The sequence below is a fragment of the Hippopotamus amphibius genome, chromosome 7 (genome assembly GCF_030028045.1).
Source record: "Hippopotamus amphibius kiboko isolate mHipAmp2 chromosome 7, mHipAmp2.hap2, whole genome shotgun sequence".
NCBI classification, from domain to species: Eukaryota; Metazoa; Chordata; class Mammalia; order Artiodactyla; family Hippopotamidae; genus Hippopotamus; species Hippopotamus amphibius.
In genome coordinates, this window is record NC_080192.1 from 84,466,324 (window position 1) to 84,494,017 (window position 27,694).

At 53.8% G+C, this 27,694-nt stretch overlaps 1 protein-coding gene across 1 annotated transcript in view; it reads right to left on the reverse strand.

The window, feature by feature from the left end:
• The window catches only part of EDAR (ectodysplasin A receptor), a 54,520-nt gene extending 27,393 nt beyond the window's left edge, over window positions 1–27,127 (reverse strand). The window contains exon 1 of the mRNA XM_057742090.1: window positions 26,928–27,127. The gene's annotated coding sequence lies outside the window, so the exon portion shown is untranslated. The remainder of the gene's footprint in view (window positions 1–26,927) is intronic.
• Window positions 27,128–27,694: the final 567 nt, after the last annotated feature.

Below are 27,694 nucleotides of genomic sequence, written 5' to 3' on the forward strand. Positions count from 1 at the left end.
ATCTACGCTGCACAGTGAAAGCTCTCGGCAACACTATTAATGTTGGACGTCCTAAGTCTTGTCTGTTAATTCCAACATCTGGGTTGTCTCTGGGTCTGTTTCTATTGACTACTTTTTCCTGGATTATTGGGTCACATCTTCCGTCTCCTTTATGTGTCTAGGAATGTTTTATCACATGCTGTACACTGTGCTGTAGAGAATCCACTTTATAAAGTCCTTCAGTTATGGCAGCCCGGTCGCATGGGAGGCGTTTCTATGGCATAAATTCTGTGTCCTGGACCATTTGCTCTTCAGAACAAAGATCCTGTTCCAGAGCCAGCAGGAGGAGGGGGTGGTGTGCAGGGCACATGGTTCCGATAAGATCTGTCATGTATGGGCTGCCGTTTCCCCATCTCAAGTTGTTTATCACTTGAATGGTTCATTAATTAATGGAATTTCTCAGATGTTCTGAAGCGGACTTGCCCTCTTCCAGGTTTGGAGACCCTGCTAGCTTTGGTTAGGTGCAGCTTCTGCTGCATCTGTGCAGCCACTAGCCCTGAAACCCTGCTTGGAAAACACTCCCCACCAGCTCCTCTTGGAAAAATCGTGAAACACATGCCTGCTCTTCCATCGTAGTCAACGCCTCTCCCACCTCTGTCTCATCTGCTGTTTACCAGCCTCTGAATTTTCTACCTGCTTTCCCTACCCAGTCCTTTAGTGACTTTATTTAGTCAAAGGTCACTGGGAAGATGATTATATATTTAACCTCTCATTTCCTAACAATAGTCATCAAACACGGGCTCTAAATAGACAGCCCCCTCCCCCCCTACTTTGGGCTCAATGATTCTACCAGGCTCCGCGGCCGCGGCCTTCCTCACCACGTTCTGCTTGAAGTGCCCAGACTCCGAGCCTCAGATCCACAGCCCCAGACCTGGGTCCACTTCACTGAGGGAGGAGAGACGCTCCTGCCTCCAGCTACGTTTAAAGCATAATTGAAGGGGCCTTAAAAACCGTCTCTCACCCAAGCTGCATCTCTCACCAGGCCCAGCAGGGAGGCTGGGGAGGGAAGATGCCTGAGGACCCTCACTTTCTGATGTATTCAAGTTATTCTGAAGGGAAGGATGCTGGTTTCCTTGTGCTCCTCTGATGGATACAGCTGTGGCTCGGCTGCATCTGCATTGAGCTAAATATTATGTCTTTGTAACATTTTTTGATCTTCATTAATTATAGCTCAGGAAAGCTGACAAAGACGACCTGTCTCTTTAATGTAAACAAGATTAATTGCACGGTTCCTGCAGCAGATGAACTACCAGCAGTTTAACAAAAAATGTTTGTCTTTAAGCAGTCTTTGGATAAAAAAAAAAATTAAAACTGTTACAGGAAGTGCCGAGGCTGCCAAATGAGCCTGCCCGCCAGCCTCGCCCTCATAATCAGCCTGAACGAACACACGCCCGCACTTTCATCCTCCTCCAGGCCGAGGCCGAGGCCGAGCAGGGGGAGGAGGCCCCTGCACTCGGCAGTGCCTCTGAAGTGTGGAATGCAGCCTGGCTGTTTGAAGACCAGGTTTACACCCGGCACCTTCCCTCCAGCTCATCGTCCAGACTCGCCTGCTCTCGCATCAGCCACAGACCGACGGCCCGGGTGCTTCATCATAACGACCACGTAATCCAAGATAAACACACACGGAATCGCTATCACTTTCATTAATAACCACGAAATAGTCCCTCCTTCAGCAGGTACAAAACCTAAATAGGCAAATCCACTCCATGGGCTGAGGCTCATGGGGGTGGGGGGGGTGCCCTCAGGGCAGGGGGCCAAGGGCAGAGGGGCCGCTGGCGGGCCCCTCACAGCCGCCCTGTGGCTCTGGGACTGTGGCTGGGAGGTGGCAGGGCCAAGTGGGGTGCTTGCCTCTCGGCTCACACCCTCCGGTTAAAAGGCTCCTGGAGCCCACCCTGGGCCCCACGCGCTGCCTTCTGCTGGACGCCTCACACCCCCCACCCCCGCCCCAGGATAAAGCCCCAGAGCGAGAGGGACCGGGTTGCTGTGAGCTGAAGGCCCATCAGAAAGTCCAGAGTGGGTAGCGGGTCCTGTGGGCTCACAGCCAAGAGAAGGCAGTGGGTTTAGTCCCCTCCACACCCCCCTGCACGTCCTTAGGAAGTGGCCTCTGAGGCTGGAGAGCGGACACTGAGATCAGGAACCTGGGAGAGAAGCAGCAAAGTGGGTGCCGCACCCAGCGGCTCCCAGGCTTCCCGGCTGAGCATATGCGGGAATCCGGCCTAACAGAATGTGCTGCAGGGCTGGGGGGTGGTGACGGGAGAGGCGCAGAGGCTGCAGCGAGGCCAGCAAGGGCATCTGAAGCTGAGTCTGGGTGGAGGGCTGGGGCACCCACGTGGCCTGGTGGGTGGAGCAGAGGCACCCTGGGGTTGTGCCCTGGGGTTGGTGCTGTGCTTTCCCAGAGAGGACGGGCTTGGGGAGGAAACGGGACTTTCCAAGTTTGGTGACACAGGGGCTACAGCAGCGGGTGCCTGGAGGCGAGTCTGGAAAGTGGACACCAGGCTGCCTGTTGGCAGAGGTAGAGAAAGTCCAGGGAGGTGGCGTGGAGGAGGGAGGCCGTCCTGGGCAAGAGCTGCCGGGTGAGGGGTCACCACGTGGCCCGTGGGGGCCTCCCGATTGTCACACCTGAATGCTGCGTTGCTGTGTGCTTTGCTTTTCCAGGATGAAACGACTCAAGTTGTAAGCTTTCCAGGGACTGTGGTTCCAGGGAAGTTGCTGCCTGGGTGGGGGTTGTCCAGCCAGGCCTGCAGCTGCCGAGGGGCTCCTGGGAATATGACCCTGGAAGCACAGGGAGTGGCCAGGGCCACCTGGTGGTCTCAGTGGCAGGCCAGGCTCTTCCCTACTGTGTCCTGCATGATCACACAGAGCCTGGCACAGATGCTGCAGGGACACGAGGCTGACGTGCCCGCTGAGATGCAGGCTTTTCCGCAGGTCTTCACTCCGGGGCTTGGGCCCCTCCTAAAACACCTGCACATACATGTCTAAGTGAAATAACAGAGTTACCCAGGGCAGGCACCTGTGGCCTGCACTTCTCTGTTCCATGTGGAACTGCACACGCTGCATCCCATTCCTGGGAAGGATGCTAGTCTTGACCAATGAGTGAACTGATTCCACGAGGCACTGGGGCTGGCAGCTGAGGACACACTGCCCCAGGGAGGATGGGTGCTGGGACCACGACCAGCAACTGGGGAGGGAGGCAGCTCTGGGGAGGGGCTCCTGACAACAGGGCAAGCAGACTGGGGTCCCCAGGGGCAGTCCTGGCTCTGCCCCTGTCCCGCATGAGCACCAGGTCTCCCTGCATTCAACGGTTCTAACTCTGGTTTTAGGACCTGATCTGACACTTTCCAGAGACTGAACGAAAGCAGATGATTGGAAGCTCAGGGTGTTTAGTGGTGGTGGGTTGAGGTCAACCATGACCCTCCCACACATTGCATGTCAGAAGTTCTCAAGACCAGACCATCAAGGACAGGTATTTTCTGGAACTTTTCAGGTGTGGGGGGTGCGAGGAACCAGGTGGGGATTCCACTGTCCCCTCAGCAAAGAGAAAAAGTGGACGGGGACTCATCACCTGGTCTCAGGCACTGACATTTGTTCCATTTTTTTGTAATTTCCTGACCATAAAAACTTTGTAGAAAGTTTTCAAATATGTAAAAGTGTAAAGAAGAAACCTAAAAGTCAGAGTTCTACTACCCAGAAACATTATTGAGATTTTGATAATTTCCTTCTATTTTATATGTACATGAAATCGAGACTCCTATTGTATACAGCGTGTTGCATCCTTTTTGCCTATTTAACCAGCATCTCCCTCTGTCACGACATCGTGTGCAGGAGCACGGCTGTGGCCACGGATCCCACCTCCCAGGTCCATGAGCAGGTAGCCCACCTCCTGGTGGGACATTCACGTGTATCCCAATGCCTTTCACTATTGTCATCAATGTGGCAACGTACATAAATCACACAGTGTGCGGGACTCTGCCTCTTCCTTAGAAAACTCTCCTGGTGGCAGAGCTGTTGGGTCAAAGACCTAGAGATGTAGGGGGTGGGGGGCAGAGTCTGCAGAACGGCCACTGCTGCCAAGCCCTGTCGGCCTCTGATTTGATTCTGGGGGCGCAGAGAGAAGAGGATGAAAGAGCAAAGGACAAAATTCAAGTGAGGGAGTGCTCCCCAGCCCTTCCCTCCTCAACTCAGGGGAAGGATCCACACAGCCAGAGCCCGAGGTCACACGCAGGCTGCCCTCACCCAGAATCTCTGTGAGGAGCCGGAGCAGGGGGGACCCAGAGAGGGACAAGCCAAGGTCTTGTGGGACAAGCATCAGATCTGCACATTCAGTGTGGAACTGCCTTTCTGATTACAGAGATTCTGAGAAGTACAGACACGTACACCACGTGACTGTTATTGGCAGAAAGAGTTATAAGTGTTCCTTTTCTGGAGCTCTGTGGTCAGAATGAACTCAGTTCTCACAAATGGGCTCTGGGCTGCTCAGCCCTGGGTAGAGGTTGCAGGGTGGGAGACTTTACGGGGGTGAGGTCTCCTCATCTCTCTGGCCTGCGCGTGGGGCCCCCTGCTTTGTATGAGAGGTTCTCATGCTGGCAAAGGACAGAGGAAGGGGCCCTGCGTCGTGTGTCGGGGCCATCTCTTATGTTTCAAGTTCATGTTTGTAAGAAAGATCCCAGCTGTGTTCCAAGAAACCGGGGCTGGGGGATGGGGTTGGCTGTAAGATGGTCACTAGCCTCCTCCCGCCTGCTCTCCCTGAGGCCAGCAGTTTGGTAAAACTCTGGAGAGATGTTCTCCCTGTGCTCGCTCTGTCCACAAAACACAGAAGGGAAATCCATGGAGACACAAGGTGGGAACATGAACTTGCCAGGGGCCGCATGGGCCGTTCAGACAACCCCCAGCCCCCACCGCTCCTGAGGGCTTCACGGGGCCGCCAGTGCCCTACCCACCACGAGCCGCTACTCCCTCCCAGGTCACTGCTCGTGAAAGTCTTATGAAACAGGTGGGTTCGTTGTGTGCATCTTGCAGATAAACTGGGGATTAAAGAGGTCAGGTCACTGTCTATGTTCACACAACCAGCAACAGATGAAGGAAATCAAACCAGGGCTTCCCACCCAAGGCCTACGTCCCTCCCACGGCCACCACCCCACCTCCCTGCCCTGTGTGACATCACCCCTCAAGCGCACACACGTCCAGGCCACGTGCCACCATCTCATCCAACAGATGGAGCAGAAACACTGAGTTCAAACAGATTCCAAGACCCTTGGTCTGAACGGTCATGATGAAGACCTACAAACACCCCAGCGCTGATCTAGGATAAGAAAGGCACCTCACGGGGATGCCGGGGCCTGGGACGGGGCTGCCACATTCTACCTCCTGCAGCAGTTTCAGCACCAGCAACCCATCAGACAGAACCAAATGCTGTGGCTCAGTGCCGGTCAAGGTCGGCTGATCACTCACAGGCCCACGTCCAGCCCGGAAGGGACTCTGGGCCCTCACAGCCCTGACTCACTGAGGCCCACACAGAGAGATGCTTCAGAGTTTGGGAAACTCCATCAAGTAGTTTTACACTGTGAGTCCTTATTTGAAATTCGGGCACATGTAAAGTGTAAAGAGATCTTCACGAAGTCCAGGTTTAGTCAAGGGGACGTTCGTAGGAGCTATGAGAAAAAATTCAATGCGCTTTTAAAGGCCATTCACAATCTGTTCTAGGGTGCCCAGGGCAGACATTCTTAACTTTAAAAAGATTTGTTTTGTAGGAACTACAAGGGGAAACATTCAAAAAAATTAACTGTTTTGTTTTGAGATCATTGTAAATTCACATGCACTTGTGAGAAATAATGGAGAGACCCAAGTTCCCTTGACCCCAGTGGTCTCATCTTGCAAATTTGTAGTTGGGTGTCTCCTGGAGTCGGGGTACAGAATAGCTACAAGAGAACTTCCTAGAGATTCTTTATAGCACCCTGTCGACCATGAGAGTGAGTTGTCATTTCAGCAGAAGAATGAAGCTGGGCTCTTCGGGTGTTTTGACCAATGGGATAGGGGGTGTGCTTCCTAGGCCAAGGGTCTCACGGCGGTGCCTGACCCCAACCTGCCACCTGCAAATGGGGGGCCCTCCTTTCTGTCAGTTCTAACCTGAAAAGACAGGGGCAGAAGGCAGAAGTAAGGATGCCCGCACCCTCGGGACTAGCTGTGGGCTGGGTTGCAGCAGAGTCCTGCTCTGGCTCCTGCCCTGGCTGGTCCTGCACTCACCTTGCCACTCCTTTCCTCGGCCACGGGCTGAGGCGAGCCCAGCCTTGTCCAGGAAGACGGCCACTGTCCACATGGCCACTGAGCACTTAAGCACGGTTGGTGCGGCTGGGGAACTGAGCCTTTAACATTAATTATCCTTAATCACTTTAAATGTACATCCTGTATGGCCAGTGGCGACCCCACTGGGCAGGACAGAGACAGCCCTTCAATCTCTCCACCTCTTAGATGTTCCCAAGGAATTGAGGCTCCGAGTGGTCCAGGACTTTTCTGCAGGCCCATCTGTGTGATTCTGTGCCCCAGCTGGGTGCACGCCCAGGTCACATGACCGCCACACCCAGGTCACATGACTAACCCACCATCAATTCACTCGTCCTTCCCCTAAACAGTGTGAAACCCAAAATATGGGAAATTAAAGTTCATATTCTAAACTGCATGGCCAACACTTTTGGGGAAAAGCCCCATGGTAACCAGTGATGGAAATGAGAATAATTTTTTGACAACTAAGAGACTCCTATTTAAAGAACCAAGTTTCTATGAGTAAAAGGAACGGCAAATGGCAAACTAATTCTAGGAAGAAAAATATGTTGAAGTAAATCCGGATGAGAGCTCACAAAACTCTGGATTTGACGCCATTTGTTAGGTGAGCCCCCTGCCCAACCAGCTGGGTCCCTGCCCCCGGTGGTGGGGAGGCTTCTCCCAGGAGACCCAGGCCTTCTCCATCAAAGCCCCCAAACTGCACACAACTCTACACACAACTCAGCATCACAAAAACACATTTAGCGGCACATTTAGAGTAAGGGATAATTCATTCTAATTAAATCCTACAAAGTTCAGCTTAGTATTTAAAATGTATTTTTTTAACAATTTGACGTTTTTTCTCCTCAATTACATGACCTGCTTATTTTCCACTAACTTCCTGAAAGCTTGCTCTTTATTTCATATTCCCCCAGACAGTTAATATTTGTGTCTGGAGGCGTGGGGTGGGGGGTCCCGGAGCCCCCGAAGTCACGGTTACGTTCTTCAATAACCACAAACATCCCAGAGAGACTGCAAACAAGGAAGACCCCAGGGGGCTTCAGCCCAGCTGACTGTCTCCCAACCTCCACAGGTCTCAGAGGGACTTGGATTTTTCTCTTACCTTCCAGTGTCTGTGTTCCCGTGCATTCTCTGCTCAGGCACTGCTGTGGAGGGCAGTCTCTGCCCTTCCTGGGGTTTATGGTAATGGGGTGTTTGATGTCGGAGGGGGTGGCGCCCCACGCTTCGTTGGCAGGTGAAGAGAGCCAGGCCTGGGGTTTTATCACATCACAGATGAAATTCAATATTGGGCCTTTCATGTCTCACAGCCCACCTCCCTGGCCCCTCCCCACACTGGCCCTCTCCCAACCTGTCTCTTCTGTACCCGCTCATCCCCCCACCCCCAGGCAAAGGTATATTTCCTGAAAACTGGAAAAACCAGGTACTACCAGCCTCAGATCAGTGCTAATTAAATTAGGCTATAAAATTTAGGCCCAGGTCCCTTATCTGTGAGTGACACCTCTCCCTTTGCAACTGGGACCCAATGTTCACAATAAATGCACGAAGCCTGGGTGGACATGGTCCGGCCATTAGGATGCCACGGGATTCTGATCGGGCTGACTTTGAAGAATCCTCTCCTCCTGGTCTGTTCTGCCCCCACTTCTATCTCATGTATTAAATTTCAAAAACTCAAAGATGTATCCACGTCGCATTTTATTAGCTGCTCAAGTGCTGACTTTATCTCCGTTGTTAACATATTTTGTTGGATGACCTTTACAATGAGCTTCCACACTTCAAGACGAGCAGGGCATTGGAGGCCTGTTCCTGGATGAGCCCCTGAGGCGTCTCACTGGGTCCCTGTGGGGCCAGAGCCTTGACCTCAGGACACCACTTGTAGTGGAGTTCAGCTCTGTCATCTTTGGTTCATTCCCACAGAGAGACCCCGTCTCCCCAGGGGGCCCGGCCACAGCACTTGGTCATGGGGCCTCAGCTTGGTGGATTCTGCCTGTGGACAGTGCTTGGTGGTCCATCCTCCTCCCGAGCTGTGTGTGGGCTTGCAGAGCAGGAGCCCGGAGAGGCTGGCCCCCTGGAAGAGGGCACTGATCCCACGCAGGACAGCAGCTCGCCGATGGGATCGGGTCACAAAGGGATGCTGTGAACCCCTTCACCAGGGCTGAGCGGACACCAGCCAATCCCGTATGCTTGTGATCAAGTCCCTACGATTGTCAGTTGTGGGTTCATATTTCACAGAGGAAACCAGGAAAAAAAATTAAGAATATCAAAGGTAGAATTTCCTTTTGCTTAGCGCTTGGTGCTGCCTGAGGCTGCAGGGAACGTGCTGGGGGCCAGGGCTCCAGGGTCCATGGGATGGGAGGGCGGGGACGGGGGGCCTGCTGCTCTCTGGTCTTCAAAGTTAATGTTTACCGGTTTCTTGCTTGTCTTTTCATCCTTTTTTATTATCAAAGAGGCTTATAACAGTCCATGTGCGACGACAAGTGACTTCCTGATTTTTCTGCCAAACAAGGTGGTTATAAAAGTTGAAAAGGATTAGGTGCTGAGGGTGCAGGCGAAAGTGTCTGCAGAAAAATTTGTGAGTTTGATCCTTTAATTGCCTCAATTTTACTTCAAACCAATTTCTTTCCCCCTTTCCCTCAATGCTTCTGAGACACAATCACTGGGTAAAACCAGACTGTGCATTTCCATTTTTTTTTCTTCCACGCGGCAGGGAAGCCGATTGCAGTAACTAAGCAGCAGTCGATCAGGGGTCTGACCCCCTCTGAGTTCCTTGGGTGTGGGTGACCCTGCAACACGATATTCTGGGTCTTCATCTAAATACCAGCTTTTTAAAGAACACTGAACCCAAGATGCAGGGGAGCCTGAAGTCCCAGAACAGCTCCAACGCTAGCTCCGGACCCAGCGGTGGCAGTGCCTCCTGCTCAGCCTGGTGTTTGGGCCGTACCACCTCAAGGTGGGCATCTGGGCCAGCAGCTTCCTGTGGGTTAGGGCCTGAGCCTGTGCTCCGCTCAGCATGTGTCCACAGAGCAGCCATCTCAGGGTCACCTGTTAGCAGGGTGGAGGTCCTCCCACCCCCCACCGAATCAGAATCTGCCTTTTGATTAGGTTCCCAGGTGACTCTGATAAACACAGACACCTGAGGTGGGATGGATTCCTGCCCAGGGCTCCAAGCTTTTCTTTGGGGGGGCAAGCCTTCAATAGTAAAAAGACTGAGTAAGCATCACATGTATGTGATCTCCCACTATCCCTATTATGCTCTTACGTACATTATACACATACATGCATGTGGAAAGTAAAAAGCAGGAGGTTAAAAGCAGTATTTATTTCCTAATGGTGCAAAAATCGTTTTGGTTGCTTCAACTTTGAAAACCTGCGTTGTAGCATCTTGTGTTGGTTGTGGGGAGGATTCTTCTCCTCGGTCATGGCCATGAGGAGCAGTGAGGGGACAGGGTCCCATGAAGCCCCGTGCTTGTTGGGGGTTGAAGCAGAAGAGCCAGTAAGAGCCCTCCCATCCCCTCCCCTCCCCATCCGAGCCTTGCTGCCCCCAGGCAAGATTCTGGGGGGAGGCGTCTCGGTCTCCCCAAGGGCGCTGGTCTGGCCTCAGCCTCCTGGTCCGAGGCCCGTGGCGGGTGGGGGGGGGGGTTGATCTCTGGCTGCTGTGCATGCCCCCATCACCCAGGGCTGAAGCTTGACCTGGACTCAAAAAAAAACACCCAACCTGGGAAAGGAGGACCCTGGAAGGCTGGCACAACCCCCCAGGGGCCCGAGGGGAGGGGCCCTGGACTTTGCCAAGACGATGGGACGCCCAGGCACCTGAAGGGCAGATTTTGGCCTCATAGAAAAGATGACCCCAAAGGTTGTTTTAAGTTCATGGCTCTGCAGGACCTTAGCCATTTTGTTATCCTAAAATCCTTTAAAAACTGCCTCTGGGTATCCAGCGCCTCAGATGCTCCTGGAGGCAGCTTTGCCGCCTTGCTGATCCTCCTCATGAGCTGAGGAAATCGCTGTTTATGCTCAGCTTACAGAGGTGTGGTTTCAGCCACTGACAGCTGGACCCCGCACGCCCAGCAAGGGGCACCGTCTGCTTCATCTCGGTCAACGGGCACTGTCTCGGAGAAACGAGCCCGTGGAGTTTGGCCCCTCCCCCGGGGCTGTTGTGATGAAGATAACGTTAGTTTGAAGTCTTCCTTTCTTCTGCTTTGCACCCCTCTCTGCTGTGGTCCCAACCCCACGCCGCCTTTTTAGATGCTGTCAGGTGCTGTTTCTCCAAGCCCTCATTTGAAATTACCGACTCCCCCCACCCCCGTCCTGCCTTTGCTCTATTGATTTGTACGGCTCACAGTGTGATGCCTGAAGAGGGGGCCACATCTCCAGGGAGGAGGACAGGAAGCTAGCTCACAAGTTGGGCACATCTCAAACGTTTACAGTATATACAATACAATGGAATATTACTCAGCCATAAAAAAGCCATTTGCAGCAACATGCATGGACCCAGAGATTGTCACACTGAGTGAAGTAAGTCACACAGAGAAAGACAAATACCATATGATATTGCTTATATGGGGAATCTAAGAAGAGGGTACAAATGAACCTATTTACAAAACAGAAGTGGAGTCACAGATGTAGAAAACAAACTTATGGTTACGGGGGCTAAAGGGGTGAGGAGGGATAAATTGGGAGGTTGGGGTTGACATATACACACTACTGTATGTAAAATAGATAACGAATAAGGACCTACTGTAGAGCACAGGGAACTCGACTCAATTCTCTGTAATGACCTATACGGGAAAAGAATCTAAAAGAGTGGATACATGTACATGTATAACTGAGTCACTTTGCTGTACACCTGAAACTAACACAACATTGAAAATCAACTGTATTCCTGTAAAATTTTTTTTAAAAACTAAACTAAAAAAAACCCCAGAAGTTTACGAGGCCAGACACATGCTGGGCCTCCCATGACAGACAGGCCACAGCCCCAAGGATCTGGGGGTGTCCTCTCAGAAGCAGATGAGTGTAATACAACCCAGCAAGGCCTATAAAATGGGGCAATTCTGTTTCAGTTTGGCTGTTTATGCCTTTAATTCTCAGACTAATTTTTGATTAGGTTCAGGAGTTTTACCTTAATCATTTGAAGAGAAGATATTACTAAGTGCCTAATACATGCACAGCAGCATCTCGGTGCTGAAAGAAATATGAAAGGAGTGAAAGAAGAGAAAGCCACAGTCTCTGGGGCCTCACCTTCTAGTTGGAGAGACAGAAATACATAGAAAGTGAAGAACAATGCCTGGCAGTTTGTGATTAAGAGCAGGAGAAGGCGGGCACAGGGCCTAATGGGGACCCAGAGGGGCCAGCAGAGCGCCAGTCAGAGGGTGTTAGTGTGAACCAGAGTTTGCCGGGGTCACTGAGACGGTCTGACTTTACACACAGGGAAAAACCGCGGAGAACCACTCGGCAGGGGCAGTGGGCCTCCGGGTGCTGTGGCACCATGTGGCCAGACTCTGGGGAGCCCTAGACAGTCTGCCGTCAGGCGGGTCATCTGGCAGCACCAGCCCCACGGGGCTCCTTGCAGCTAGAAGCTCTCAGGCCCCACCCAGACCCACGGGGTCAGGCCTGCAGGTCCCCAGGACCCCAGGGTGCACGTGAGGACCTGAGAAGATCTTCTGCAGGATGGGAGGAGCCAGGAGGGGTTTGTAACTAGGTCAGGACAGGAATGTTAACCTGTGATGGTGTCGGGGTTAGAGAAGCGACACGGGCAGCCAGGAGCCTCTTGGGGCGCTGCTTCAGGGGCTGAGCTCCAGAGCCGAGGCTCCTGATGTTATGTTGGGGTAATGGGTGGGGAGGTGAGGGGGGGCAGGGGAGACACACGTGGAGGCACCTGGACGGCCCCCGGGAGCCCAGTCGGCCCGGAGGTGACATGCAGTGATCAGTTCTAAGGTGAGAACAGCCAAGGGGGGATCGGGGTTCCTCGGAGCCTGGGTGTCTGGGACCCTACAGTTCCTCCCTCCTCGGGGAGGAACCCAGCACAGAAACTAGAGAGACGAGGACAGTGGCTCCTCGCAGCTTTCAGTAAACGAAATTTTACTAGAATTTCTATAGGCCTAGACTTTCTCATCATTAAAATAAGTTCAGAAACTGCACTTTAATTTGTTAATGGCTCCAACAAAAGCTGGCTCACTAAACAATGAAAGTTTTGTCTTGGGAATAGACTACAAGACTGCAAATACAAGTACAGTCACAGATTTGCTAATTCTTTTCTTCCCCTGTGGAAGTAACTACTGCTCAGTAAAAGAGACTGACTCGTGAAAGCTCCGAAGACCACAGGGCCTGAGCCTTCTGCTCCTCCCCCTGTGAGGATGCTGTCCGCACCTCCCGCCCCCGCTGCCCTGTGCTCATGACCTGGGCCACCACTGGACAGCTGGGCACCTATGGCCTTGCGTTGCTGTTGACAGGTGCACACTTAACTTTTCCCTCACCAACTAGATTCTTCACACTTTGAAGGCAGAGATACTCCTTGTGCTTCTGGAAGCTTGGTATTTAAAGTGCAGTCCTCGGAATACAATGCGTCCCTGGGAGTTTGTCAGAAACGTGAGATCTGGAGCCTCAGTCCAGGCCCACAGAATTAAAAGCTGCATTTCAACAAGATCCCAGGTGACTCGTGTGCCCGTCAGGGTCGGGTTCTGACCCTGGAACAATGGTCCTCAATCCTGCCTGCACACGAGCACCGGGGGTTTCTGGGCTCCACCCCGACTGGTTAAGCCTGGACATTTTGGTGGGTCCCAGGCACCAGTACGTTTTAGATGTTCCCCGAGCACAGCAGCACAAGGCCCGGGAATGCAGGAGGGAGCCGGACACAGAGCAGGAGCCAGGTCAATGCTTGGTGAACAAGTGGGCAGAATGAACGGACGCCAGGGCCGAGGGCCCAGGGGGCTCCCGGACGTCCAGTCTAGGGTGTGAGGACTCGGGCGGGAGGCTGGCACAGCCGAGTCCCCCCTCTCCCACCATGAATGTGCAGGGCACTGCAGCTCCCTGCTGGCCCTCAGACCCCTCAGCTGCCCATCCAGGGGCTGACCCCTGTGCGAGCCACCTCGGCTGTGGCCCCCAGCCCAGCTAACAGCAGCCTCGTGAGACCCTAGGCCAGAGCTGCTGGCTGTGCGGCCACTCCCTGGCCCTCCAGACTGGGTGCGAGGTCGGGATTTGTTGTGCAAAGTGGCTGAGTTTGGGTGTCGCCTGTTACACAATTGGGTGTTTCCCAGCGAGTCGTCGGCCATTTCAGCTGCACCCCAGGGACCGGTCCATGTGTCACCAAGTTCTGTCCCACAGACGCAAACAGACATGCAGACCCAGGTCTTTAGAGGCTTAGGATGTAAAGCAATGGCAAGGAAATCAAAACACAAGGAAAGAAGGGCAGGGCAGTGTGGTCCCCACGCCCTTCCTTCAGCCTCCCCACCCCCACCCCCACACCCCACCCTGTCCGCCCAGACCCCTGGCTGGTGTGCGTGCCAGCCTTCTAGCCACTGCCCTTCCCAGCCCGCCAGGCCCGGGAGCAGCCCAGCCAGAGGGGCTGTGGGCTTGGTCCAGAAACAGGGCATCTGGCCCTGCAGACCAAGTGCTGCCAAACCAGCGTCTGAACGAGGTGGGTGGATTTTCCCTGCTCTGCCGTCGTGGCTGTGGCTGTGGCGGCACTGGAGTGGGAACTTGGCTAAACAGAACACAAACAAACAGCGCCTGGCTGATTTGGTGACGACCAGCAGGCAATCAACCAGAGCAGAGACGCGGAGACCTGGAGGGTGAGGCAGGCTCCTCTGTCTCAGTGCTTCTTCCCATATCTGCGCCCCACCCGCCCCACCTGGCTATTCTCCCCTTGGCCTTCTTGAATTTTTTCTAGAGCTTTCTGAGCTGGGTGTGCCCAGAACGCACCAACCTGTGTCCCAAATCCAATGCATTTCCTACGAGAGTGCTTCAGCGGGTGTTTATAATGCGCCCCTGCCTTTAGTGCAAATAGGCCGCTAGATGCCAGCTGGTCCTCCGGGCTGGCTGGGGAGGGCAGGTGGTGCTCAGCCTCCAGGATTTTTGGGGCCTGAGCCCTGACAGTGAGTAGGCACTGGATGATCCAGCCTGCAAGCAGTGGCTCCTGGACCCACCTGCCCAGGGAAGAAAGAGAGGATGCATTTCCAGAAGGCCTGTCGGAAGCACCGGCCACACACATAAACACAGCTCTTCACAGCCCCACGCCGACTCCAAACACAGTGAACTGTCCTCCCTGGAGCCACACGCTTGACTGCCCTTAATGCCCGTGGTAAGAGAGTGGCAGTCCAACTGTTCTGCAGGGATGACCCCGGGTCCTCAATCCCACCCAACTGCCCCCACAGAGGCCAGCGGCACCAGAATTTTAGGTAACGCCAGGGGCAGCAGGTATGCAAAGTGACAGGACAGCCACCCTATTCCTGAGCTGCAAGGTGACAAGCAACTACTGGAGCCACCAGGTAAGAAGGAGGGGTTACAGTGACATGCACAGCGAACACACCATTTGACAGGTGTATGCTGAATCGTGTGGTCCCCAAGACGGCAGCTGCTACCCCCGTTTACAGAGGAGGAAACCGAGGGACCGAGAGGGTGAGGACCCCGCCCAGGGTCCCTGCGGGAGCAGGGCCTGGACATGGGAGGTCTGGCTCCAGGTCTGTTCTGACTTCCAGGCCCTCCTGCCGCTGGACACTGTCCAGGAGCCGGGGAGGTGGTTTAGCTGCTCTGCTGATGCTGGAAGGTGGCTCAGGAACGGGGACAGATCTGAATCTAAAAAAGGGGTTTTTACTAAAACAAACCTCTTACCGTAGAAGAGTTTTAGATCTCTGGGAAAGTTGCGAATACAGTGCAGAGTGGGGTGGGGACGTGCCTCTCAGCTAGTTTCCTTCCTGTTACGATCTTACATCAGTAGGATACGTTCCTCCCAACTGATGAGCCAGAACCGGCGCTCCGTGATTATTACTCACGTCACGTCCATACTTGATCAGATCTCCTTGGCTTTTCACCCCCGGAAGGTCCTCTTTCTGTCCCAGGACTCCACCCGGGAGGCCGCCGTGCCTGTCACTGCCCCAGGGAAGGAGCTTGTGCTGTGGGGGCAGCTGTGCCACGATGGAAGCGGATGTTGTCGCTTGAGGGGCTGCCCTCGCATTTGCCAGGTGGTCGAGCCAAGGTGGATGGACGCAGCCCGGACTCTGGCCCAGAGCTCTGCCTGGAGCCTCCCCGAGATGCCCAGTGGCCTTTCTCCTCTGGCTCCTTGCAGAGCATGCCCTTTCGGATCATTCTTTCAATAGAAAAGTGAGTCCAGGTGTTATGATGGGCTTGGTGCCTTCTCCACTGTGAGACACACTCTACCTTCTCATGGGAAGGCTCTTTGCAGAAAGACCCTCTCATTAACACGAGATGTCCAAGCTGATGGTGGCAGGGCCTTCGGTGTTTGTCAAAGGCCAGGAGGGTTTTCCTGGGCCAAGTGAGCTCCTGCCAAGAGGGAAAACCATCTTCTCTTGCTCAATCTCTCACTCACACAAACTAATCACTTTCTTAGCCCTTATTAGATGCAAGACAGCAAGACATCACACTGTCAAAGAACCCAGGCGTGAACTCTCATCTCAGACAGGGTTATGGCATCTATAGACCCACAGCCTCAAGGGTCCTGTTTTGTTTGTTTGTTTTGTTTTTTTCTGGGGAGGGCTACATTGGGTCTTCATTGCTGTGCATGGGCTTTCTCTAGCTGTGACAAGCAGGGGCTACTCTTCATTGTGGTGCGAGGGCTTCTCACTGCGGTGGCTTCTCTTGCTGTAGAGCATGGGCTCTACGTGCATGGGCTTCAGTAGTTGTGGCTCGCGGGCTTAGCTGCTCTGCGGCATGTGGAATCTTCCCGACCCAGGCATAGAACCCATGTCCCTTTCATCGGCAGGTGGATTGCGCAACCAGGGAAGTCGCACGGGGCCTGTTTTTATTAGACGAGCTCCAACCAGCTCCAGCCCTATAGCCTGGGCTGCGGTGCACAGTGTTCCTCACGTCCTGGGGACAGACCTCTCTCTCTGTAGGGGCTGCAGGGCAGGAGGGTGGCTGCGTGGATCATGACCTCACATCCGGGGGAAGGCTGCCGGGCTCTGTCTGCTCTGAGAAGAGCCAAGTGTCTTCTAGAAACAGGTTACTGGTCTCTGAAGTACAAATGGATCCAGGCAGGGTTGAGGAAGAGCATTTTAAGGGCTCACACACCACCCAGGTCCAGAACGCCCCTCGTATCTCTACGGTTCTCAACAATTACCATCTTAACAGGTGGTCAGGGCTCTCCTAAGTCTAATTAAATACAACAAGCTCATTTAAAAAATCACAAAAAGATTAAACTTGGCAGGTTCTGGTGTCTTTGCAAATCTGCATGTGTGTGGTATTTTCTTAAAGACTCAAAGTTTCAAAGTGTATTTGTGATGAGCAGGCCTGCAAGGGACCCTCTTGTTCAGGGAACATGCAGACCCTCCCACTGGAGGCTCAGGCTGAAAGCTTTAGAGAAGGTGCATTTTTTTGGTTTGTTTTTAACAGTGATTTTATAAATCATTAATTTTGACTGTTAAAATAGTCAACGAACTTGTTAGAGTCTGAGACGCAGTGAAGCTCGGTCACAGGAAATGGGTTTTGAGCTGCAGGAACACCAAGCAGAGAGTTCCGACACGGGAGCGTTTCTGTGTGGAGTCGGCCTTGAAGTAAAGCCAGAGAAAAGACAGAAAAAACCATTTGAAAGCAGGGGGGCATCAGTGAATTTGTTAGCACAGCTGCAAACTTGGTTAAATTAAAACCAACAGGAGAATAATCCACACACAGAGCCGAAGGAAGCAGATAATGTAAACGCAAATGAGCACAGTTTGAAAGCTTTCCAAAAAGAAACCATTAACCCTCAGGAGTTCTTGGCAGGGGCAGGGGTATAAGCAGCAGACATTAAATCTCCAAGGGAGCTCAGGTGTCTACCTCTTCCTAAGGCCGAGAAGTGCCAGCTCCAAAATGCTCAGTGATGAAGAAAACAAGATTCAGTGCTTCCCTGGTGGCGCAGTGGTTAAGAATCCGTCTGCCAAGGCAGGGGACACGGGTTCGAGCCCTGCCCCAGGAGGATACCACATGCTGCAGAGCAACTAAACCCGTGCACCGCAACTATTGAGCCCACGTGCTGCAACTACTGAAGCCCATGCACCTAGAGCCTGTGCTCTGCAACAAGAGAAGCCACCGCAGTGAAGAGCCCATGCACCACAACGAAAAGTAGCCCCCGTTGTCAGCAACTAGAGAAAGCCCGTGTGCAGCAACGAAGATCCAACACAGCCAATAAAAAAATAAATCCAATAAACCAATAAATTAATTTAAAAAAAAAGGAAACAAGATTCACCTGAAACTCCTAGATGCGGAACCATCCAAGGATGTGAAGTCTGCTGCCCCCTACCCACCCCCTCAAAGTGCTTCTTCACCCTCTTCCCTGAGTATCAAACTCACACCCAGGAACAGAGCTCTCTGGCTGTTGGTTAAGGTGTCCTCCAGCTGGGAGTGCTGAGAGCCAGACTTGCCACCGTGTTTGGTGACCCTCTGCCCTCTCTTCGCTGGGGCCACAGGAAGCTGCCCTGGGGCCCTCACTCCCCCACCTCCCCAGCCTGGTCCCAGCCTCACCCCAAGCTGTTTGGTTGTTGCATTTTACACACATGCACCCCACCACACACAGCATCCCAGAAACAGAGACTGTAACGCACCTGCCCCCCCAGCTGGAATTCTGAGGCCGGAGCTGCACAGTTCAGAGGAGCTGTTTGTCCAAAACACCATGAGTGAGGAGAGGAGTGAGCGGAGGGAAGGACTGAGGGAGCCCAGGTGGGGAGATGCCAGGGGTGGGGCTGCGGGAAGGGAGAGCCCTCCTGCCTCCCACTGGGCTTAGGTTAATTATGAGGCAAGAGCTGAAGACCAGAGGAGCCTCGGGAAGTGGCTGTCAGTGCGAGGACTGTTTGGGGAGAAGGTGCTGGTCCCTTGAGCAGAGTTTCTTCACTTTGACCCTGTTTCCCAACAGGCCAACAGGCAGTGGACGTGGGGGCGGGGCTGCAACCCTACCAGGCAGGATAGGGCTTCGAGACCTGCCTCCCAGCCCGCTGTCAGTGCGTGTGCCCTGGGCACCTGCGACATAGGCCCCTGGAGCTGGGGGGTCCACAGGGTGGGCCTGGGGAGCTGCCCCATATTCTCTGCCTGAAACCCAGCTGGTCTGGCTTCTGGTTGTTCTTTAACCTCAGCTCGTTCTGTCCTCTCCCGATGTGCGTCACTGATTCTAGACAGATCCAGGGGCTCAGGAGAGTCCCGTCAAAAACCTTCCCAGGCGGCCCTGAGGGCCCAGGGGGAAGCCCCCCTCCAGCGGCGGCAGGGTGCCCACCCCAGTCCCTGTGAGATCCGTATCTCCACACAGACTCACGGGTCACCCGCCAAGTTTGGGCTCACATGCAGACGGGGACATTTATGTGACATTGTGTGAGCAAGGCCTTACGCAGGAGTTTTGGGGTCAGAGCTGCTGTTTATATGGAGTGTGGCCAGGGGGGCTTTCTGTGACAAGGGGATGGGTAGCAGAGACCCGAGGGGTGAAGGAGGCACCGAGGTTCTGGATGAGAGCCCCTGGGCAGGAGGAACAGCGGAAGAAGCACCTGCGGCTTGTGTGTGTGGGGGTGGGGGAGGGGGCAGCAGGAGGTGGTGTGGCTGGAGTGTGGCCGGGGTGTCACTGTGGGGAGGGGCGGTGGCCAGCCAGGCCCTGTGCTCCATGGGGCCTGCAGGCCCGGCCCTGTTCTCCTGCGGGTACCTGCCCCATAACTTCAGGATCCCAGTGGATTTCAGGTGGCTGGACAGACTGACAGGCCCTTCCATGGAAAGACAGACACCTCAGATGGACATGCGTTCATGAAACCAAAGTTATGATTGACGAGCAGAGACCCAGCCCATGATGCCGATGTGCAGACAGGCCAGCAGAGCCCCCGCCCTGTTCTTGGTGCTTTGCTGGCCTCGTCACACTGGAATCTACTCAGTGATTCCAGCAGTGAGCACTGCTGTCCTTCCTCAAGGAACTGGGAGTTGTTACAGTGATGACCGGTTAGGTCAGTGATGCCCTGTCCGGGGTGCCGGCACGAGAGCATGGGGCAGGACGTGGGCGCACGTCCAGCGGACACTGGAGGCTGTGCTCCCACCCACCTTGCTCACCACCCTGCCCAGCATCCTTTCCCGAGCCCTGCTGCTTTCTGTGGCTGTGCTCTCTCTGGTCCAACCCCAACAGGACACGTCTAGCCCAACACCCGAGGAGAGGAAAGGCTTCTGGAGTTGAGTAGATCTGGCTGATCTTGGGTCCCCTGCTATGTTGGCACTGCTGTTGGGAGCAGAAAGGCTGCCTGGCTCTGGAAAGAGAAGATTCTGCCTTCTGCTCGAGCTCCCTGCATCCTCCTGTCCCAAACCACATGTGCTTGGGCTCTGGGACCCAGCCAGCCGGAGCAGGGCTTTAGAAATCTCTCCAAGTCTCCCAACCCCTGAAATGGTTACAATATAAAGTTAAACTTCGGTCTAATCTGCAGCAGCTGCCCCCGTCCCCATCCCAAATCTGACCTCTGGAGGAGCCCAGGAAAGATACCAGGGTGAGGTGGCCCGGGTGGGAGTGCTGCCACTTAGCAGGACAAGCTCACTCACCCCTGAGCCTCCACCCTGTGTCTGCAAAAGAGTGATGGTGACCCATTTCACGGATTGTTATGCAGAGTAAATGAAAGGAAAACCCTGGACGGCAATCAGTGTCCAGTAAAGGCTGGTTTATGTAAACATTTATTGGGCACCTACTGTGTGCCAGGCACCCGCTACAGACCAGAGGGAGCCCCCTGTCCTCAGAGAGGGTGTAGCCACAGTGCAGGGCGGGTGGTGGGCACTGCTGTCCAGTTCCCAGAGGACTCTGTCCTCTTGTTCATGTGACTGTGAGGCCATTTGTCCTGCTTCCTCCTTTCCATTCTATGGGCCATGAGAACAGAGGTCAGGCTTTCTATTTCTTTTAGATCATCTCACAAAACCTTGAGCAAGGTTTGGAGCACAAAGAAAGCCTCCAGTGAAACCTGGAGTGTTCTTCAGGTAAATAGGAAGGACGGCCCCGATGCACCAACCAGGCTCCTGTCGAGAACCGAGGTGGCAGGTGGAAGGATGCTCAGCCCGATGGAGGCTCATCTCCAGAGGCCCTGCTTTTATTTAATTGGTGCCGTAGGAGGCAAACAGCCGGTTCCTTAGGGAACACGGACACACGTTTGTCGTTGTCTCAGTTCTGTTGATTCTGTAAACATAAGGGGAGGCCAACAGTCTGCTATTCTGAATTTTGCAATCTTCACAAAATAAATATTTGCCTTCAAAAGCAACAACTGGGAAAGCCATCAGGGTAATATTCTCAAGCGCTGCCCCCCCGCACCCAGCCAGTCACAGAAGTCAGGGCCGAGAGCTGCGTGTGGTCTGTTTGGACGATGCTTTTCATGTGAAAACCTCAGACTGCAAACCAATGGGTAGCAATTTTGGAGAAAGTTTGATCTCTTGGTTTTTAGAGTTGACCCAAAACTCAGTGTCCCCAGTCACTGGGACATCCCTGCCTTGGTTTCCTCCGGTCATAAAGCAAGGAGCAAAATGGCTTAAATGAGAGCTAACCGGCCATCAAGGCATTTGCTAGGATTTCAGGGGTTGTGGGGACAGGGCTGGCCCTGCTGGAGGCCATCGGGAAGATCAGATGCCTGCTGTGTGTTCACACGGGTCTCTCTCGCTAAGAACGAGCTAAAATTTAAAGGAGGTTCTTAAATGACACTTATTGGACATTTTCTCTCCCATAAAGGAACCCATCAGCAGAAAACCACACCATGCAAATCTTGAGCCATTTACAGATGCCGCCCTGTGCCCAGCTGCCGCTGCCTGCTCTGGCTGTACTTCTGGGTGATTCCGGCTTTCTGTGGAGGATGGAGCACCTAAATAGCCCCAAAGTGTCCATTTGATTGATTTTCTTCATTACAGGCAGGAAGTTTTATGAACAGCCATTTTGAGTCATTATTAAGAACGAAATCTTAAAGAAAATGGACTTTGAGTGTCCTGAAGTGCCTTTAAGAAAGTGTGTTTCAATATTTTTAAAAATTAGGGTTTTCCTAGGCCAGACATAATGTTTGTTAGGCAAGAACACAGGCCTCAATCAAACCGTTAAACCATAAAGCCCTAATTACCAGGGCAACAGAATCAGCCAAACAGACAGACATTTGTGTCCCATCCCACGCTCTTCCGTGGTCTCTGGTACCATAAGGATCCCAGCCAGGTGCCGAGCCAGCGAGTCCCCCCAGCTCCTCCCTCAGGACCCGTTCATGAGCTCTCACTGCTCCAGGTGTCCCAGAGACAAGACCCCTTCCTCTAGGATGACACCCTGCCCTATCCATCTCCCTGGCCCTGTTACGTGGGAGCAAATTGCACCTGCCAGGTGCTGGCAACCCCATGTTGGACAGGCCAAGCAGCCAGGGTTCTCCCTAACTCCTCAAGGGCCAGGTGCAACAGACAGAAGCCGCTCTGACTTGCCAACCGGGTACTAAACCGATCCCTAACTCAGTTCCCTAACAGCTCACCCGGAAGAGGAGGCTTCCGAACTGAACCATCAGGGCACAACTCCATCTCTCTCTCAGCGCTGGGAAGTGCATCTCCATCTCTCCAGGTGAGATGTGGGGAGTGGAGCTGGTGAGGGGCTCAGGGCTCTGGGCTGACTGTGGGAGCATCCTGTAGGGCTGCAAAGGGGTGGAAGACCATGTTTGACTCTGTAAGAGTGTTGAGTGTTTCCTTTCTAGTTTGAGACTTTTAAACATGTAAGCATGTTTCAAGTTGGCGTCCTTAAATTTTTTCTCAGAAAGTGCCCCTTTGTCACTGTTAATTGCAAAGAGAACACATGTGAGTTGACAGCCCAGCCGCTCCTACTGCCTGCCTCATGCCCCACCAGCCCCACCAGCCATCATCCCCCACAAGCCACACCAATGCTCTCAGGAAGAAGCTACCTGCCGATTGACTCATGGGGGTCAGGTTTCACAACATACCACCTGGCCTTGCTGTGGGCACTGATGGTCCCAGTACAACACGGGCAGTCCTGAGTCACTGTACCATTTTGTTTGCCTTCCCACTGTCCTCAGTGAAACCCAGGCTCCTTACCATGGCCTCCAGCCCGTCCCCGATCTCCTCGCTCACCTCCTCCTGTCGGCCCCACCTCCCTTCTGCTGCAGCCACACTGCCCTCCTGCTGGGGTGGAACGTCTCAGGTCCACCCCACCCGGGCTCTGCTTGGATACCCCACAGATTCTCATTCTCAGGAGGCCCCTCACTCCCACCCAGGCTCTTCTCTGCTCGCCCGCGTAGTCCTTTTTTTTCTTTTTTCTTTTTTTTATAAATGTGTTTATTTGTTTGTTTATTTATTTATCGGCTGTGTTGGATCTTCGTTGCTGTGTGTGAGCTTTCTCTAGTTGCGGTGAGTGGGGGCTACTCTTCGTTTTGGTGCATGGGCCTCTCATTGCGGTGGCTTCTCTTGTCCTGGACCATGGGCTCTAGGCACATGGGCTTCAGTAGTTGTGGCACGTAGGCTCAATAGTTGTGGCCCGTGGGCTCTAGTGTGCAGGCTCCGTAGTTGTGCACACAGGCTTAGTTGCTCCACAGCATGTGGGATCTTGCTGGACCAGGGATTGAACTCCTGCACTGGCAGGCAGATTCTCAACCACTGTGCCACCAGGGAAGCCCTCTCCCACATAGTTGTTCCTGGCACTCGGTTTACCGAAGCATCATTTATGTCTCTGGACTGTGGCTCCCCTGTCCTCGCTAGAAGGCAAGTGCCCCGAAGCAGGGGCATTTCCCCACCCCCGCAGTGCACTGTCTCTCCACATCCCGGGGCAGTGCCTGCCATGGAGCAGACGCTCAGAAAAGACGTGTTGGGTGAATGAGTGAACATTAAACATACATTAAACCCACCATGAAATCCTATCTTTCTCTCTCTCCTAGGCACAAAGTTTAAGAAATATGGAACTGGAAGTATGGCAACATGGATATTTTAGTAGAAAGGATTTGGCCTGATAGCTGTGAAACCGTGGACTCTCGGCTTGCATTCGTAATCCGTGTTCGTGTGTCTGTCTTCACATCCTGAGAAAGTGCTTTACGCCAGGATTAAGGTGCTGTTGGCAGAATTCTCTCCCTATTGTTTTCGGGAGACTAATATCTTGTTTCAGTGTTTGGGCTCACCTTTTAGTTGCTGTATGCAGCCTCTGAGAGGTGTTGACCTGAGGGATCTGGAAACACTGCAGCGGAGCTGGGCTTCTGAGCACGGGGCCCTCGCTGCCGCAGTGACAGCAGCAGGGCGGGGGCTGCTGAGTCCGTGGGGAGAGGGACTTGCCAGCAGGGCGCCTCCCCACCAAGTGCGCGGCAAAGCCCGACTCACTGCCTGAGAGCGGCTGGGGGGCTGAGCTGGCCGGGGGAAATAGCTGCCTTCTCACTGCAAGTGCCACTCCCCGCGGAAGACTGGTCACCACCGCCCCACCGGACATGCCCAGTGACCTGTCTGCCAGAGTCAGAGGAAGGCCACCTGGTAGTTAGTTCTGTGAGAACCATGTGCCCAGAGCTTCGGGCACGTCTGGGGGGACCCGGTGTGCACCCGTCACACTTTGGACAAACCTGGCACCCAGGCTTGAAGGAATACCGCATCTCTGCACCCAGAGGGATGGCTCTGCCAATGGGATGTTGGCCATTCCTGCGGTCCCTTGACCTCATGGTGTGATTACAATGGCCGGCGACCTTTCTCTGACACGAAGGATCCCACCTACCATGCCCCCGCCACCGACATACACGCACTGAGCACTCTCTGTGCTCGAGGGGTCACCAAAGCCACCTCTGGTGGTGGGACTCCTCGTAGGCTGTCAGGTGAGGCCCACCCTGCTCCTGAGACCCAAGTTGAGCATCTCCTGAGCTCCGACCATGTGGGGTCACCTGCCCTGGGTGATACCTGGTGCCCTTGGGACAGACAGTGGAGAGAAATGCAGTGCAGTGCAGTCTCATGTCTCTGCTGACACACGGCCTGAACCCCAAGGCCATGTGAAAATCTCTCTTCGTTGCTTGAGTCCTTTAGACTGAACTGCCTGAAATCACCGGTAGTCTCCTGTTTGTGCTGTAGACAGACAGCAATGCCGAGTTTCTACCCTGCTTTCCTCTGTCACCAAACATTTGTCAGCGCGACTCCCAAAGACGTAGCATCTGGGCTAACATGACACTGGACCTGAGGTCTACCTGTCATAGCTGGGGGTGGTGTCCTGGTACCTTCTCTGCTTGTCCCCACAGAGGCAGCCACAAAGGGTCTGGTTTCCACCCTCCTTCCCACCCACTAGGGACACAGCACAAACCTGGGTGCCCAGGTGCTCCATCCGCGTCAGCCACGGTTGGTGTCACATCACCGCCAGCCCTCCCGCCATGGGTAAGTCCCTTCCCCTTCCTAGGCCTTAATCCCCTTATTTGAAAAGCAGGGAAGACAAGCATGAATGTGTAAGGTGTTGTAGAAACGTAGTACTCGGATGTCAGCTCATCGTCCCTTGCTTTATTTGGGGGGAATAATAATCTGAGATTGAATAGAAGTCCCACCCATGTGTGCAAATTCATGGCAAATAGCATCCTTGGCGGTGATGGTAGGGGGTGGGGGAGAGTCTCAGAGGCAGGGGCTCAGCCTTTGTTTCCTAATTGATCTAATGCGCTAAGTGAGCTTAATGCAAGTTAATTAATGATGCTATCGGTGGGCGGAATTACCTAGGCAGAGCCTAGAACAGCATCAAAGCAACGAGCAGGCAGGTGTCTGCAGGGATAACTGAGGAAAGCTGCAGGGAGGTGTGCAGGCAGGACCCAGCATGGGGGGGAAGGGGGTTACTGAGGGGCTGAGCATCTCATCACTGGGCTGGCTTCCAAAGCGCCATCCTGTTTACAGCTTCTGTGTTTGAATTTCAGGTTTACCTGAGTCTTTGAAGCCGGGTTCCTGGGCATTTCCTTGAGAATGAACTTCACTTTTTGGAAACCACAGAAGTCAGAAAGAAGACTCGGGTGACCTGGCTTTCATCTGTGGTCCTTTGGGATCTCTGGAACTTTGATGGGAGAATGCTCCCTGGTTAAAAGAGCCAGTGGGGTTGGCCCCCATGATGTGGGGGTCAGATCAGGTCTGAGCATGGGGAGGCTGCACGAGTCATGGGACACAGTGACACCCAAGGAGGAGGGCGAGCCCCCATGCCTGAGCCTCAGAAATAGGATTCTTCTGCAAAATGAAAACCTTGTTTACTTTCAGAAACTGGATTGTAGTCAGACAGTGAAAATCAAACATTTCAGGGAAATTTATTTACTTTTTCCTCCCAAAGACATGTGCTTCCAGGATTACCCTCCAAATGTGCTGTCACAGAATTCCCCCTCGGCACAGCCTGGCTCACTCGGGGTTGGGGGTGGGGCACAGAGAGACCCCAGCTGACGGAGCCCAGGCAGGGCCCCTATCCTCTCCTCCAGTGACAAGGGACATGGGGCAGCCATCGGGACTAACGCTCGTTCCCTAGCTTTGCTGAGTCGCTCTCTTCATGGTGCACCCTGTCAGGACGTAACTTGGAAAGTTTTAAGGCTTAGAAATCTCAGAGCATCAAGTCGGGCAGGAAATATTTCTGTCATATGAACTGATCCCTTTCCTCCTTTGGTTCATTATGGATTTTTACCTCTTAAAAATTTTGAATTAGCTGCAGTTTCTCTCTCGGTTGGAGAGTGTCTTACAATGTGACTTCAGACTTCAGAACCACAGGGCAGGAGGGGCCAGCCTTCCTTGGCGCCTCCTCCCCCTTACCCCGTTTGTCAGCTGTCACCTCCCATCCCAAGTCCTTCCAACTCCCCTGATGGACGGACGCGCCTTCTGCTCTTCCTCCCTCCACCCTTTATGGCTTTAATGTCCCTCTTGGACCCTCACCACTGTCCTCGCTCCCCTAACACCTCCAGCCTCTGCGCAGCAGGTGCAGTTACGGCAGGAAGAAGGGGAATCAGGTGCTCTGGTGCCGGAGCCCGAGCTGCGCCTGATCTGCCAGGGAATCAAGCGGAAACTCTTGGCTGAAGTGAGAGCTGAAGTCACCAGACATGTGTCCCCACGCGCTCATTCTCTGTCCCCCCAACCCCAAAACACGGGAGCCACGACCTTGGCCTCAGTCCTGAAGGGAAGGTATCTGGGAGGACTCGGGTAGGACTGCAGCCCACTTTCAGGCTCCTGGAGACCCTGGTATCTCAGGAGCCGCGATCCCAAGCCCACTGAGCACACAGAATGTGGCTCCTTCGCCAAATGCACAGCCAATAGCAAAACAGGGTTTCTGCTGTTTTCCTGAAAACAAAGGGACAATCTCAGGTCTTAGAACCAGTAGCGCAGACATACAGCAACCGGGAAAGCTTGTTCAAACGCAACCCAAAAATGACACGCATTTCAAAAATGCACAAAATGCACCCGGGCTGTCTCCCGGCGGTGACACCTCCACTTCATCCACAGCCCAAGAGCTCAGGAAACCAAGAGAGAAGGACAAGGCTTACCTGGACCCCACTGGGGGTTCTGTCTCCAATCCCAGCAGAAGATGACCCGTGAAGAAAGCCAGGCGCTGTCCCGTCAGGGCCACTGAGTTCACAAGTGGCTGCCGGCAGTGTCCCAGCAGCAGGTGTGTGGCCTGTGGCAGGCAGAGCTGCCCCGACTCCGCTCCACTCGCTGTCAGCCAACACCCCTCTGCTCCCGGGGCTCCTGGGCTCTTCCCCGACTGCTCATCTGCCTCCCAGAGCCTCCCGCACGCAGACTCACCTGCACCATCTAGAGGCCTCTCCCCGCACTGGACGCAGGGCCCACTGCGGGAGGATGGTGGGGGTGGGGATGTTTCCATCGCCTCCCCGAGCACCTGGCTCTGACTTCCTGCCCAACGACGCCCGTGGAATTTGTAAACTTATTGACTCCCTTTTTTTTTGGAGGAGTGTCTGGCTTCTCTCAGAACAACCAGAGCTTTTGGGCAAAGGAACACCAAAAAGCTAAATGAGCATTAAAACCCCATTCATCAAAGTGTGTGCACCGAAGGACCCCCAACTGAGACGGCCACGGGCGGGGCTGCCGCCTCCCTCCTGCTGTGAATCCCTTTCACTGTTCCTGCCTAGTCCTGCCCTCCCCTCCCCTTCACCCCCTGCAGGCTGAGTCACCAGGACGGCACTTCTGTCCCCCACAGCACCCCAACCATCACCATACACCCCCATATGACTGCAGGTAACCATACACACCCCACATCACTCCAAATAACCATACACCCACATCACTCTAGATA